Here is a 15998-nt window from a genome sequence, read left to right as displayed (position 1 = left end):
AAAAAAAAAAAAAAGTTGGTAGTTTTGGAGAACTACATTTTTTTTTTAATTTATTCATTTTAGAGAGGAGACAGAGAGAAGGGGGGAGGAGCAGGAAGCACCAAGTCCCATATGTGCCTTGACCAGGCAAGCACAGGGTTTCGAACCAGCGACCTCAGTGTTCCGGGTCAATGCTTTATTCCACTGCGCCACCACAGGCCAGGCAGAACTACATATTTTTTGAGGGATATAAGCTCTATTACTATGAATATGGCACATTATGGCTTTTTTTAATTAAAAGATTTTATTTATTCATTTTAGAGAAGGGGGTGGGGGGAGAAAGAAAGGGGAGGAGCAGGAAGCATCAACTCCCATACATATGTGCCTTGACTGGGCAAGCCCAGGGTTTCGAACCGGCAACCTCAGCATTCCAGGTCAATGCTTTATCCACTGCGCCACCACAGGTCAGGCAGCACATTATGGCTTTTTAAAGGATATTCCTACATGTCAGCTAAAAAGGATATATGTCACTTCACTTGCCAGGATTGGCTCATTTCCTTCCCATGGGAAGTGATTCTGAAGTGACCTCTTCCTATGGTATTTGAACTGAGTTGACATAATAACCATATCAAAAGGATAAATGGTCACAACACAATTGTTAGACTTGCCTTCACTGTCCCCATTCTGTGGATTCAGTAATTATTTCCCTAGATATACGAACCATAAAAAGCTGAGAATTAGAAGTGGAACCTTGAAGATGTGACTGAATTGGAGAAAAAAAATATATATATATTTTTATATATATATAAGCATATATATATAAAAAAATATATATATATAAGCATATATATATATGCTTCTTCCCACCTACTATCCAGGCATGAGTGTTGGGCTCTGGGCTTCTTTTCCTATAAATAAATGGATTTATTACATATGAGCCAATTACACTTTTCCCTTGTATTAGAGGGCTACCTGGAACACTGGTACTCTTTAAAAGAAACTATCCTGCTACTTAAAGTATAGACAAATAAAACAGTACTCTTGGAAAACATAGGAGGCATTTCTGCTAAGGGTTATGACATAGAAAATCAGAAAGGCACATCCAGTGGCCAACTTTATGAAATGTATGGGGTTTCTTTGAATTAAGGATACCTCCCACATAAAACATGTTCAGTGAATATTGTAGCTTGAATGAATAAATAAATGAAAAATAGTGAAGGGTGTATTTTCATACCATCACAACCACATTACAACAAGATCTTGACTGAATTTGGAATGTGGCCCTGCAGAACCGTTTTGTATTAGTGCGTGGCTACCAGAGACAGCGTCACAAGTCAAGCTGCAAGTTCAGAGAATGTTTCATTTCCAAGCTCAGCTGCCTTCATGCATTTGTTCTGACTGCTGGTGATAGAAAAGTATAGTCGTTATTGAAACATCATTTTTCCTGGAAAGTCTGCAATTTATGGTCATGCTTAGCTTCTTTGATCGAATTAGTTGATTCAGTCTCCTTTTTTGTAGGAGACTCAGATTTACCCAGTCACGCAGCAGCTCTTAAGATGCCTCATGCCGCCCTGGCAGGTTGGCTCAGCGGTAGAGCGTCGGCCTAGCGTGCAGAGGACCCGGGTTCGATTCCTGGCCAGGGCACACAGGAGAAGCGCCCATTTGCTTCTCCACCCCTCCGCCGTGCTTTCCTCTCTGTCTCTCTCTTCCCCTCCCGCAGCCGAGGCTCCATTGGAGCAAAGATGGCCAGGGCGCTAAGGATGGCTCTGTGGCCTCTGCCTCAGGCGCTAGAGTGGCTCTGGTCGCAACATGGCGATGCCCAGGATGGGCAGAGCATCGCCCCCTGGTGGGCAGAGCGTCGCCCCATGGTGGGCGTGCCGGGTGGATCCCGGTCGGGCGCATGCGGGAGTCTGTCTGACTGTCTCTCCCTGTTTTCAGCTTCAGAAAAATGAAAAGAAAAAAAAAAAAGAAAAAAAAAAAAAAAGATGCCTCATGCCAGCATCGTCAGGGTCACTTTAATGCAATTACAAATTGGATTTTAAAAGACAAAGGCACATTTCCAGAAACTATTTATGACTATTTGGTTTCCTGCACCTTCACAGCAATGTTTAAGTAGGCTTTGTTGGGAAAAATCAATTGTTTCTTTGTAAGGAAACTTTTAAGGTCAGGTCTTCAGCTGGCAAGTACCCCTGCTCTAGACAGAAAAACAAAAATGGAAGGAAGGAAGGAAGGGAGCGAGGGAGGGAGGGAGGGAGGGAGGGAGGAAATAAGAAAATAAGGAAGTAAGGGAAAAGAAAAGACAAAAAAAAAACCCCAAAGAAGTGTAGTTGGTCATTGTTCCATCTATGATTCATTGCAGATGTTATCAATAAAAAGAATAAATAATTAAAATAAAATCTTTGGTAAATCCTCACCTTTCCTACTCTTTCCATAGCCTGGCTGATCTTAACTCCCACAGGGTCAGCTCCTTTTTTGCGTATTGATGACTCCCACATATATTTTATTAGATAATATGTCTTATCTGTACTTTAAACCCTATATCCAACAGTCTGTTTTGGACATTTTCACCTGAGCGTCCCATGGAGCCACAAAGTCAGCTTATCTGAAACAAAGTCAATCAGCCTTTCTCCAAAGCTGCTACTCCTAGATTTTTTTTTCATGGTGACTAGGACCACTGCCCACCCAATCAAGCCCAGTACCTGGGAGCCACCATGATCCCTTTTTCTATCTCAACTTATGACCAGGTCATCATATTTCTCTCTTCTAAACACCTCTTACAGCTTTTAGCTTTCCTTTCATTTCATTGCTTCTGCCATTGTTCTGGCAAAAATCTCTTAACCCATTCTTTTGTCTAAGGGCACTGATTTGCAGCTGTACATTTTGTACACTGAGCAAAGGCACCTGGTTGAAGGCCTGGGTGAAGGCAGAAGTGGAAACCACTCAACCCTCAAGTCTTGCACCTGGCTCAGAGCTGTGTCCCTTCACAGGATCTTTTTTTACTATTCCAAGCAAAGTTGACTCAACTAGGGAGCTGGGTAGGACCCTATCTCTGTCTCTATCTCATCTTCCAATTTGTAGCCTTGACCCTATCTAAGACTCTTCAAAGACTCCCATCACCTTCAGTATAAAATTTGGCCCTCATAGTATTTTTTTAAGTGTGTGAAAGAGAGACAGACAGACAAGGACAAACAGGTAGGAAGGGAGAGAGATGAGAAGCATCAACTCATAGTTGCAAGCACTTAAGTTGTTCATTGATTGCTTGATGAGGGGGCTCCAGCTGAGCCAGTGACCCCTTGTTCAAGCCAGCGACCTTTGGGCTCGAGCCAGCGACCTTTGGGCTCGAGCCAGCAACCATGGGGTCATGGTTTTGATCCCATCTTAAGACTAGCAACCCTGTGCTCAAGTTGATGAGCCTGCACTCAAGCTGGGTGAGCCTGCGCTCAAGCCAGTGACCTCGGGGTTTCAAACCTGGGTCTGTGATGTCCCAGGTTGACATTCTAGCCACTGCACACCACCTGGTCAGGCAGCCCTCATAGTATTTTATAAAAGAGACCTAGGTCTTTCCTTTATATCAATTTTGTCTCCATCTCCCCATGACCTATGTTCCTCTCCATCTTACTGAACCACTTGCAGTCACCCACAATGGGTCCCTGCCACGCCTGTCACCCACTCTTACCCCTTATCACGGGACCCCACATTTGTGCAGGCTATATCCTCTGCCTTGTAGACACTTCTTCGCCATCAGTGCCAGGCTCCAGTCAATGCCTTCTGTAAGATTCAGTCATCTATCTGTAGTGGGCTTTCCTGGACTCCAGTCCTCAGTCTCAAAAAAGCTCCTCACAGCTATTACTGCCCTGCACTGTTATTCCCTGTTCACTTGTCTGTTTCCTCCACTAGAGGCTGAATTCCTAGAGGGTCTTTCTAACCCAAGCAACTAGCATAGAGCCTGGCACAGAGCAGTGTGCAGTAGATGCTCACTGAGTGAAGAAAGGCATTAATGTATGAGTGACTCAGTACCTTCAGGCACTCATAACTTTTAAGTTCAAATTAAGCTATTTCTGAAGAGCAAGAAATAAGTGTGTGTCAAAGAAATTTACATATATAGAATGTAATATTGTCTTGAACAAAAGCTGGGAAAGTATAATAATATAATAAAGGAAGAGCCTGACCTGTGGTGGCGCAGTAGATAAAGTGTCGACCTGGAACGCTGAGGTCCCCAATTTGAAACTCTGGGCTTGCCCGGTCAAGACACATATTGGAGTTGATGCTTTCTGTACCTATCACTTTCTCTTTCTCTCTCTCTCTCTCTCTCTCTCTTTCTCTCTCTCTCCCCCCTCTCGAAAATAAATAAAAATAAAATCTTTAAAAAAAAATCAGAGAAGAGACCATTTATCCAGTGCAATCTATAGATCAGCCACTGTGTTAGATGTCTCTTATTTTTAGTCTTTTTTTACTTTGATTCTCGCAATCCAGTGCAATACAAACACACTCTCATTCATTCCTAATTCACAACTGGGGAAATGGATGACAGGATACATTTTGATTTTTTCCCAGCCCAACCCAGGCTCTGGGAAAGCACATCTTCCAAGTGAACAGGCAGTTCAGGGCACTGCTGTGAAAGTCCTGAATTCTCAGGGATACTGGTCCAGTTCCCTTCACAGAGTTTTAGGTCCTTTGTCGATAGGGACATCAACAATCATCAAGCCCAGCATCTTTCAAATTTGGTAACATACCAGTCTTTGGGCCTGTTGGGCAGATAAAATATATTATACCCACTTTGTTAAAGATGGCGCTGCCCATGTGGAAGCCCATCACCCAGGTGATGGTTTTGGTTGCCATTCTTGCTTGAGATGGGCGTTATTATATTAATGTGTGTTGGGGGCGGGCTGTGGGTAGGCAGGAGCCTTGTAGCCTGGGGCTTGGTTTTGAGACTAAGCATTTCCCACCCTTTTTGATATGGGGTGGTGCACTCTCATGAGGAATCCCATTATGCCTCAGATGAGTGACTTTGTATCAGAGACTTCCTTGTTTGTATATTGGATTAAAGGTTTTGGTTTCTATACTATAAAGTGGGGGCAGGCCGGGAGCTTGCTCTCTCTTGGTTCTTGAGATTAGTATTAGAGAGGAGAGCAGAGAAAGGCCATGTGGAGGAGGCCAAGAGAAGCAGCCAAGATGGTGGAGTGCTGAGGGAGAAGCCAGTTTGTGCAGAGTTTGTGTAGAGAGAAGGAGATGGGAAACAGAGGTGAATAAGGCTGGTGAACTAGAAACCTTTGATTATAGGAAACTCGAATAAGTCAGTAGCTTTGTGAGCACTGAATGAGTGGATTTTGGAGACCAGTGTGTGTTTCTACTTGCCCACTGGGTACAACCTAGGATTAAAGCTACTGGCCCACCAGTTTTTGGCTCCGTTGTTTCATTACCGTCTGTCCGAATCTAATGCGAACCTGCATGGGCCAGTCTCCAGACTCCTGTTCAAGGCCATTCTCTTCAAAATCAGTTTTGAGTCGCCTCTTTTTGGATTCTCTTCCCGGGCCCTTCACTTTAGACAAGGGGTCCCCAAACTACGGCCCGTGGGCCGCATGTGGCCCCCTGAGGCCATTTATCTGGCCCCTGCTGCACTTCCAGAAGGGGCACCTCTTTCATTGGTGGTCAGTGAGAGGAGCATGGTTCCCATTGAAATACTGGTCAGTTTGTTGATTTAAATTTACTTGTTCTTTATTTTAAATATTGTATTTGTTCCCGTTTTGCTTTTTTACTTTAAAATAAGATATGTGCAGTGTGTATAGGGATTTGTTCATAGTTTTTTTTATAGTCCGGCCCTCCATCGGTCTGAAGGACTGTGAACTGGTCCCCTGTGTAAAAAGCTTGGGGACTCCTGCCTGTTTGCTCATCCTTCCACCATTACGAGACTTTAATAAATGGAATGGCCCACCATTTTCTGGCTCCACTGTTCCTTTACCATCTGCCTGAATCCAGTGAGAACCTGCATGGCCATGGCAGTGGCCACTGGCTTACAGCTCTCTCATTTACTGTTTTTAAGCTTGAAAGAGCCTTAGTTCCATTTTATATATGTATTATATTTTTAAATTTTATTTTGCAATTGATATTCAATATTGTTTATTTATAATATTTTATAGTTTAGTTGACATTCAATATTATTTTACATTAGTTTTTAGAGTATATCATAGTAGTTAGACAATCATATACTTTGCAAAATGATCCCTCTGATATTTCAAGTACCCACCTGACATCATACATGGTTAACGCAATACTGTTGACTATGTTCTCTATGCTATATTTTACATTTCATGACTGCTTTTAACTACGAATCTGTAGCTTCTAATTCCTTCACCTTTATAACCCAACCCCTCAACCCCTTCCCCTGGCAACCATCAGTTTTTTTTTGGGGGGGGGGGTTGTTTATTTAATTTAGAGAGAGAGAAAGAGAGACAGAGAGGAAGGGAGAGAGATGAGGAGCATCAACTCATAGTTGCAGCACCTCGGTTGTTCATTGATTGCTGCTCATATGTGCTTTGACTGGGGGGGCTCCAATCAAGCCAATGGACCCTTGCTCAAGCCAGTGACCATGGGGTCATGTCTATGATCCCACATTCAAGCCAGCAACCTCACATTCAAGCTGGTGAGCTATTGCTCAGGCCAGATAACACTACACTCAAGCCGGCAATCTCTGGTTTTGAACCTGGGACCTCAGTGTCCCAGGTTGATGCTCTGTCCACTGCATCACCACCTGGGTAGGCATATTTATTTTCTGTATCTATGAGTCTGTTTCTGTTTTGTTTGTTCATTTATTTTGTTCTTTATAGTCCATGTATAAGTAAAATCATATGATCTTTGTTGGTCTCTGTAAAGCCAGTAGCGGCGGCCACCATCACAGCCGCCTAGCTCTTGCAGGTTCACATTTAATTCAGATAGACGGTAAAGAAACTGCAGAGCCAAAAACTAGTGGGCCATTTTCCTTTATTCTTTACACTCAGCAAGTGAGTAAAAACACACAGCGGGAAACACTACCCTTTCCATTCGGGGCTCCCAAAGCCACTGATTCATCTGAGTTTTCCTAGAATCAAAGGCTTTCGGCATCAGTCTGAACAGGCTTCGGTTCCCAAGTTACTTCCGGACGTTGCCTTGGGAGCTACAGTCGCCTCAGACCCTGTAGGAGGTGGTGGTGGCGCGCATGCTCTTACGCCGCGCCCTGGATTCCGCCGCAGCGCTAAGGCCCAGCGGAGCGAGTCAGTTTTGTCTCCGCCTCCCGGCTCTGCTGGACGGTCCCCGCGGCTGAGTCGGCACCATGAGCGGCAACAGCTTGGATGCGAACGAGGACTTTGTTGAGCAGTTGCGAATGCAAGAATTGTACAGAGACACCAAGGACGGAGACACCCAGAAAGATCCTGGTAAAGAAACCGATTCTTTTGGGCAGCAGCCAGATGACACCCCCTATGAGTGAGACCTGGACAAGAAGGCTTGATTCCCCAAGATCACTAAAGATTTTATTGCTACATATCAGGCCAATTATGGCTTTTCTAATGATGGTGCGTCCAGCTCTACCACAGATGTACAAGATGTTAATGCTAGACCTGATGAGGAATCTCTACAAAGAAAAACCCCCAAACCCCTGATTCCAAAAAGAGGGGAGAAAAGAGAAAGCCTGAATCAGGATGGTTTCATGTTGATGAAGACAGAAATACAAATGTATATGTGTCTGATTTGCCTCCAGACATTACAGTGGATGAATTTATAGAGCTCGTGTCCAAGTTTGGCATTATTATGAGAGATCCTCAAACAGAAGAATTTAAGGTGAAGCTTTACAAAGATAATCAAGGAAATCTTAAAGAAGATGGGCTTTGCTTTACTTGAAGAGGGAATCTGTGGACCTTGCATTAAAACTTTTGGATGAAGATGAAATTAGAGGCTACAGATTACATGTGGAGGTGGCAAAGTTTCAACTGAAGGGGACACATGATGCCTCTAGGAAGAAGAAGTGCAAGGACTACAAGAAAAAGCTGTCTCTGCAACAAAAGCAGTTGGATTGGAGACCTGAGAGAAGGAATGGGCCATCCCAAATGCGCCACGAGCGAGTTGTCATCATCAAAAATATGTTTCATCCTACGGATTTTGAGGGTGATCTGTTGATGCTGAATGAGATCAGAGAAGATCTTCGAGTCAAGTGTTCCAAGTTCAGCCAAATTAAGAAGCTTCTTCTCTTTGATAGACACCCAGATGGTGTGGCCTCTGTGTCCTTCCGGGATCCAGAGGAAGCTGATTATTGTATTCAGACCCTTGATCGACGGTGGTTTGGTGGCCGTCAGATCACTGCCCAAATGTGGGATGGAACTACAGATTACCAGGTGGAGGAGACCACAAGAGAAAGGGAGGAAAGGCTGAAAGGATGGGAGGCTTTCCTCAATGCTCCTGAGGCCGGCAAAGGTCTTCAGCATTTAAAGTCTCTCTGTGCTTCAGAAAGGGCAGGGCCCTGCAGAGTAACGCATTTTTCAGAGCACCCTAGCACATCTAAAATGAATGCTCAAGAAGCCGCAGCTGAAATGGTATTTGAAGAACCTATAGATGAAATGAAGTTGGAAAAAACAGAAGATGGGGGAGGATTTGAAGAAGATGCTAAAGTAAGTGGCTCCAAAAAAGAGGCTGAAGAAGGCTGCCTTGAAAGAAAGTCTGAGGAAAGCTGGCTCAAAAGAGAGCATGAAAAGCACCTTGCAAGTGAGTCTGGGGAAGGCAGTCCCAAAGAAGAGTTTGAAGAGGGTAGTCCTAAAACAGAGTCTAAAGCAGGGGTCCCCAAGCTTTTTACACAGGGGCCCAGTTCACAGTCCCTCAGACCGATGGAGGGCCGGACTATAAAAAACACTATGAACAAATCCCTATACACACTGCACATATCTTATTTTAAAGTAAAAAAAACAAAACGGGAACAAATACAATATTTAAAATAAAGAACAAGTAAATTTAAATCAACAAACTGACCAGTATTTCAATGGGAACTATGTTCCTCTCACTGACCACCAATGAAAGAGGTGCCCCTTCTGGGTGTGCGGCGGGGGCCAGATAAATGGCCTCAGGGGGCCGCATGCGGCCCGCGGGCCGTAGTTTGGGGACCCCTTGTCTAAAGTGAAGGGCCCGGGAAGAGAATTCAAAAAGAGGCGACTCAAGACTGATTTTGAAGAGAATGGCCTTGAACAGGAGTCTGGAGAAGAGAACAGCCCCCAGAGGAGCCTGAGGATGAGTCGGAAAGAGAATCTGAAGAAGACTGCTCTGCAAAGCTGTTTGAAGATGGGTTGGAAAAAGAATTTGAAGGAAATGGCCTTAAAAAAGAGTTTGATGAGAATGGCTCTGACAAGGATTTTAAGGAAAACAATTTCAGAAAAGAGTTAGAAGAAAATGACTCTGAAAAATAACAGCTCTGAAAGAGCCTTTGATGAGGAAGGCTCTGAGAGAGAGTTTAACGATGAATCAGATGGAAAGGAAAGAGAGGAAGATACATATGAAAAAGTTTCTGATGATGAGTCTGACGAAAAAGAGAAGGAAGAAGATGCAGATGAAGAGGGGCTTGAAGATGCTGATGAAAGGGAGGACAAAGATGATGCAGATGAAAAGGTGTTTGAATATTCAGATGAAAAAGAAGTAGATGCAAAAGAGGATGAGGAAGGGGCCTGACCTGTGGTGGCTCAATGGATAAAGCGTCGACCTGGAACGCTGAGGTTGCCGGTTCGAAACCCTGGGCTTGCCTGGTCAAGGCACATATGGGAGTTGATGCTTCCTGCTCCTCTCCCTCCCCCTTCTCTCTCTCTCTCACTCTCTCTCACTCACTCTCACTCACTCTCTCTCCTCTCTAAAAATTAATAAAAGAAAAATTAAAAAAAAAAAGAGGATGAAGAAGGTATAGATGAAAACGTGTTCGAAGAGGATGATTCCAATGAGAAGGTATTTGATGAAGAATCCTGTGAGAAGTTGTTGGATGATTCTAATGAGAAAGGGCCTGTGGTTGGTTTGGGGAAAATTCGGGAAGAAGGAGGCCTGTCCACAGGCAGCAGCTTCATCCTTAGTCGTGATGGTGATGATGATGATGATGATATATAATCCTTCAAACTTATTTTTGAGGGAAATTCATCTGTCTACATTTTGCCTATGTTCCAGGGTAATTATTAGTAGTGTTACATGACCACGTGCATAGTGGTAGGACACTCAGATTAATGCATTGACATTTTCATTGTTACTGTACTTAATATTTTAAATATGTTAATTGGCTATTCAGTTAAAACTTCCTAGTATAATGCAAGTAAACTGGATACTTGTCTTTTGTCAGATTTGTTACATGTATGCAGAATATTTTTAAAATATTCTAATTGAAGTTTATGATACTCAAAATAAAAATAAACTTGTAAAAAAACCAAAAAGAAAAAGAAAAGGCTTTCACCTCATCGTTCCGCCATTTGGGCTGCCTTCTCCATGTGGCCTTTCTGCCCTGCTACACCATGGGCTCTTCCTCTCCACAAGAATGTGATCACTCTTCTCAAAACGGCCTCCTAGCTCTTCCTTTTAAAACTTTTCTTGCGAAAGTCCCTCCCCAACACACATTAGTATAACCAAGCCACTTCCCAAGCAAGAAAGGCATTTAGCTGTATCAGGTGAGAGCATCACCGTGTGAGAGCAGTGGCCATCTTTAACAGAGTGAGCAAAATATAACTTATCTGCCTGACAGTCTCTGTCTGACCTATTTCTTTCAGCATAATACCCTCTAGGCCCATTCATACTCTCGCAAATGGTAAGATTTCATTTTTATGGCTAAATAATATTCCACTGTTTATATGTACCACAGCTTTTTTATCCACTCATTTATTTTTTTAAGACTTTGTTCATTTTAGAGATGGAAGGGCAGGGAGGAGGAGCAGGAAGTATCACTCTGATATGTGCCTTGACAAGGCAAGCCCAGGATTCTGAACTGGTGACCTCAGCGTTCCAGGTTGACACTTTATCCACTGCATCACCTCAAGTCAGGCTATCTACATACCTGTTGATAGGCACTTGGGTTGCTTTCATATCTTGGTTATTATAAATAATATTGCAATGAACATAGTGATACATATCTCTTTTAATTAATTCCTTGAAAACACAAGGATGAGCTACAGTTTATGTTTGTATGTTTGTTTGTTTCTTTGTTCTTACCACTTTAAAAAATATTAACTTTATTAGGGCAAGACACTAAAATTGATTGCATGGTTACTTACATTCTTACAGTTTACTTTGTGCTTTACTGAAAGTATTGAGTCTGATGCCACATATTTTCCATCTCTCTTTTCTTTCAAAAGTATAATTTAGTTTAAATTCTAAGACAAATGTTGGTCTTCATTTATTAATGAAAATTTATTAACCTCCCTCTCCATGAGGAGAGGAAATCTGAACATAAATGGATGAAATGCCAGTGCATGCTATTTCTCTGGTTTAGGATCTTGAAAATTTACTTGGATATTATGCGATTGAATTGCCCATCAACAGATATATACATCATCAATTTCACATGCACCAAGATAACTGCTTAGAGAAGGAATCTCAATTCCTACTAGGTAGCTATAGAGCTAGAACATTAAGCACAGTGTTCTTACAAGCATGTTTCTGACTATTTTAATAAGGGAATGAAAATTTTAGGTTTCAATTTGAGATTAGCTCAGCCTGCCTTGACTTCCTTTGCATATGACTTTTAGGACGGAGACCATGATAAAGGGCTGAGCAGCTCTGGGGGCAGGGAGAGTGGTGTGGAGGGGACCACACACTGCCAACTCTGCCTTGGGAAAACACCGAAGTCAGTTCGTTCCTGTTGAGCAAGAATTCTGAAAGGATATATAGACACACTGTTCTACATGGCAGTGTCTATTTAATTTACAAACAGCCGGCTTATAAAAGTAACAATTCTTTCTTTCTTTCTTTTCTTTTTGCATTTTTCTGAAGCTGGAAACAGGGAGAGACAGTCAGACAGACTCCCGCATGCGCCCGACCGGGATCCACCTGGCACGCCCACCATGGGGCGATGCTCTGCCCACCAGGGGGCGATGCTCTGCCCATCCTGGGCATCGCCATGTTGCGACCAGAGCCACTCTAGCACCTGAGGCAGAGGCCACAGAGCCATCCCCAGCACCTGGGCCATCTTTGCTCCAATGGAGCCTTGGCTGTGGGAGGGGAAGAGAGAGACAGAGAGGAAGGCGTGGCGGAGGGGTGGAGAAGCAAATGGGCGCTTCTCCTGTGTGCCCTGGCCGGGAATTGAACCTGGGTCCTCCGCACGCTAGGCCGACGCTCTACCGCTGAGCCAACCAGCCAGGGCTAAGTAACAATTCTTTCTATGTTAGCCAGTGGAATGAAACTTCTTAAAACTATTTTCTCCAGGGGGAAATTTAGCCATTAACCTCTGTTAAGTTAAAGATTATTTAGGGCCAGAGGCCTGGGTAGCTTTCATCTGCAAGCAACGTCACCAGAAAGACAGCCCAGCCACAGTGTCCTCCTCTCTGTATGCCCAAACCCATCCTCCCAACCCTAGTTCATTTCCTTCTGACTTGTGAAGTGATCGTGTTAGAAAGTAGTGTACTTTATTCTGCAGGTTACATCGAGACACCATGGCAGGTTACAGAAGAAATTTTAGGAGAAGCTTTATTAATTAGCTGGCTAGCTACATGGGGCAAAATTCCAAATCATCTAGGGCCTAATATAAAGCTCAGCCTGTGTTGGGCAGATAAAATATATTATGCTTACTTTGTTAAAGATGGCGCTGCCCACGTGGAAGCTATTGCCCAGGTGAGTCCGAGCATAGGAATTTTTGATTAAGGTATGTAAACACTGTTTTCTAAGGTTTTCAGATAAGTTCTATTTTCCTTGCTCTGTGTGGCAAGTGGCCCCAGGCACCCTTTCAGATAATTCTAGGAATCAGCTAAACTATGACTAGATGACCCAGTTGTCCTTATAAGCCAGGAAGCTCCTGCATTCTTCTCTTTCCATTCTCTACAGAAAGGAGGGGTAAGGGGACCTGACTTTTCCTTTTAAAATACTAATTTTAACAATTTTTAAGTTCCTTGACACCTTATCACAATCTGCTGAAGATTGTGAAATGGTCATTAGGGTTAGCAAGAGGAGATGATTACAACCTGCTTCACTTGTTCAATCTGAATGCTAGTTCTAAAACCCTTCACTGTTTGAAAGGTAGATAGACAAAGGATACAATAGTGCTGTTCAGAGAAGCCCTTTCAGACTCGGTCCCGCCTCAGAGAGCTATGTTGGAGACAGCTGATACTACAGACCCCTCCCTTCCCTTTTCCAGACTCTTAACACCTCCTCCCTATTTGGGAACACACAACAGCACAGTTGCTGTTGGAAAAAGTGCTGAGAAGCTCATTCTGTCTGTACTGAGGCTGCTAAGCCACCAGGAGCTATGGTGTTCAGAAGCACTGCAATTAGCCTGGCCAGGCAGTGGCGCAGTGGATAGAGCACTGAACTGGAACGTGGAAGACCCAGGTTCAAAATCCCGAGGTCACCGGCTTGAGCATGGACTCCCCTGCTTTGAGCAAGGCTCACCAGCTTGAGCACAAGGTTGCTGGCTTGAGCAAGAGGTCACTCAGTCTGTGATAGCCCCCTGGTCAAGGCACATATGAGAAAGCATTCAGTGAACAACTAAGGTGCCGAAGAGTTGACAGTTCTCATCTCTCTCCCTTCCTGTCTATCTGTCCCTCTCTGTTTCTGTCTGTAAAGCCAGAAGCCAGGGCCAGAGCCACTATCACAGCCACCCGGTCTATGCAGGTTCACATTGGATTCGGACAGTCGGTAAAGAAACAGCGGAGCCAAAAGTTGATAGGCCATTTTCTTTAATCCTAGCTTGCACCTGGTGGGCAAGTAAAAAATACACACTGGGCTCCAAAACCCACTCACATTCAGTGCTCACAAAGCCACTGACTTATTCGAGTTTCCTAGAATCAAAGGTTTCTAGCTCACCAGCCTTATTCTCCTCAGTTCCCCATCTCCTTCCTTATCCCAGATACAAACTCTGCACAAACTGTCTTCTCACTCAACACTCCACCATCTTGGCTGCTTCTCCTGGCCACATGGCCTCTTTCTGATCTCTGCTCTGCTCCCTCTGCTCTCTCATGCTAATCATCCCAGGAACCAAGAGAGCAAGCTCTTGTTCTGCCCCCATTTTATAGTGTAGATTCCAAACCTTTAATCCAATATACAAAATAGGGAAGTCTCTAATACAAAGTCACTTCTCTGAGGCATGATTGGATTGTGCCACTCCACATCAAAAAGGGTAGGAAAGGCTTAATCCCAAAACCAAGCCCCAGGCTACAAGGATTCTCAACACACATTAATATCACCTGGGCGATGGCCTCCTCGTGGGCAGCACCGTCTTTAACAAAGTGAGCATAATATATTTTATCTGCCCAACACTGTCACAAAACAAACAAAAAAAGAAGCACTGCAATTAAAGGCAAAGTAAGACGCAACATCAATCTTTAAAAGTACTTACTTTTGACTTGCCCGTGATTGTCCATCTCCTGCCTCTTCCCCACAGTTCTCGAGCAGGCAGGTTCTCGAACAGGTTCTGGAGCCAAGCTGGGTTTGAATTCCAGTTCTGTCATGTCTTCTTTGCCTTGCTATTCCTCTCCATGAAATGGGTAGAGTAAGAGTGCCTACCTGGTGGGAGTAATTGTGGCTTCAATGAAGAATCATACTTACAGCATGTTGGGCGGATAAAGTATATTATGCTCACTTTGTTAAAGATGGCGCTGCCCACGTGGAGGCCGTCGCCCAGGTGATATTAATGTGTGTTGGGGGTGGGCTAAAAGGCGGGCAGAATCCTTGTAGCCTGGGGCTTGGTTTTGGGATTAAGCCTTTCCCACCCGTCTTGATGTGGGGTGGTACAATCCAATCATGCCTCAGAGAAGTGACTTTGTATTAGAGGCTTCCCTATTTTGTATATTGGATTAAAGGTTTGGATTTCTACACTATAAAATAGGGGCAGAACGGGAGCTTGCTCTTGGTTCCTGAGATTATCATTAGAGGAGAGAGCAGAGCAGAGAGCAGAAGGAGGCCACGTGGAGGAGGCCAGGAGAAGCAGCCAAGATGGCGGAGTGTTGAGTGAGAGGCCAGTTAGTGTAGAGTTTATGTAGGGATAAGGAAGGAGATGGGGAACAGAGGTGAATAAGTCTGGTGAGCTAGAAACCTTTGATTCTAGGAAACTCGGATAAGTCAGTAGCTTTGTGAGCACTGAATGTGAGTGGGTTTTGGAGCCCAGTGTGTGTTTTTGCTTACCTGCCAGGTGCAAGCTAGAATTTAAGATGACAGCCCATCAGTTATTGGCTCCGTTGTTTCTTTACCGACTGTCCGAATCCAATGCGAACCTGCATAGGCCGGGCTGCTGTGTTGGTGGCCCTGGCCGTGCCTCCTGGCTTTACACAGCACTTCGAATGGCACCTGGGATGTTATAAGTGCCCACCACATGTTGGATGGCACTACTTTGCGTCTAGGCAGAACACAGGCAACATGTTTGTCAAGAGAGCCCTGTTTGGAATTTTAAGCTATATACCAACCTGTAAAAAAAAAAAGAAAAAAAATATATATATACAAATCAGCCCTGTTGTAGACTTCTAAGTCACTTGTATATAAAGAGAAAGCTTCGAAAACAAGAAACAAGAAAGGGTGTATGGTCATGGAATCTCTTTCAGCTGATTTCCTACCAGCAGAAATGCCGGAGTTTGGGAGTAAAGATGGCCAGGCTCAAAACGGAAGAGCAGTAGCTTCAGTGTGAGCACGACCCTCTCCTTTTCTTGCTACCCTTTGGGGTACATAATAATAATCATGTTAGAAAAATTAATATTTATTAGGAACTTGTTTGGTGCCCAGCTCTGAGCTGAGCATGGCAAATACTTTCTCATATTTAATGCTCTATGTGCTACTTCTAAGAATGCTAGGAAGGAAAGTCCTAAAAAACCTTCTGGTTAGCAACAGACTAGGGAGGG

General features: G+C 43.9%; 1 protein-coding gene and 1 pseudogene across 5 annotated transcripts in view; both read left to right on the top strand.

The window, feature by feature from the left end:
- Positions 1–15998, top strand: part of NOSTRIN (nitric oxide synthase trafficking) — a 107268-nt gene that overhangs the window by 51400 nt on the left and 39870 nt on the right. The window lies entirely within an intron of this gene.
- Positions 7286–10083, top strand: LOC136338210 (17S U2 SnRNP complex component HTATSF1-like; annotated as a pseudogene).

This window comes from Saccopteryx bilineata, chromosome 5 (genome assembly GCF_036850765.1).
Source record: "Saccopteryx bilineata isolate mSacBil1 chromosome 5, mSacBil1_pri_phased_curated, whole genome shotgun sequence".
NCBI lineage: Eukaryota > Metazoa > Chordata > Mammalia > Chiroptera > Emballonuridae > Saccopteryx > Saccopteryx bilineata.
The sequence above is the reverse complement of the archived record's forward strand: the minus strand, read 5'-3'. Positions and strand labels throughout refer to the sequence as shown.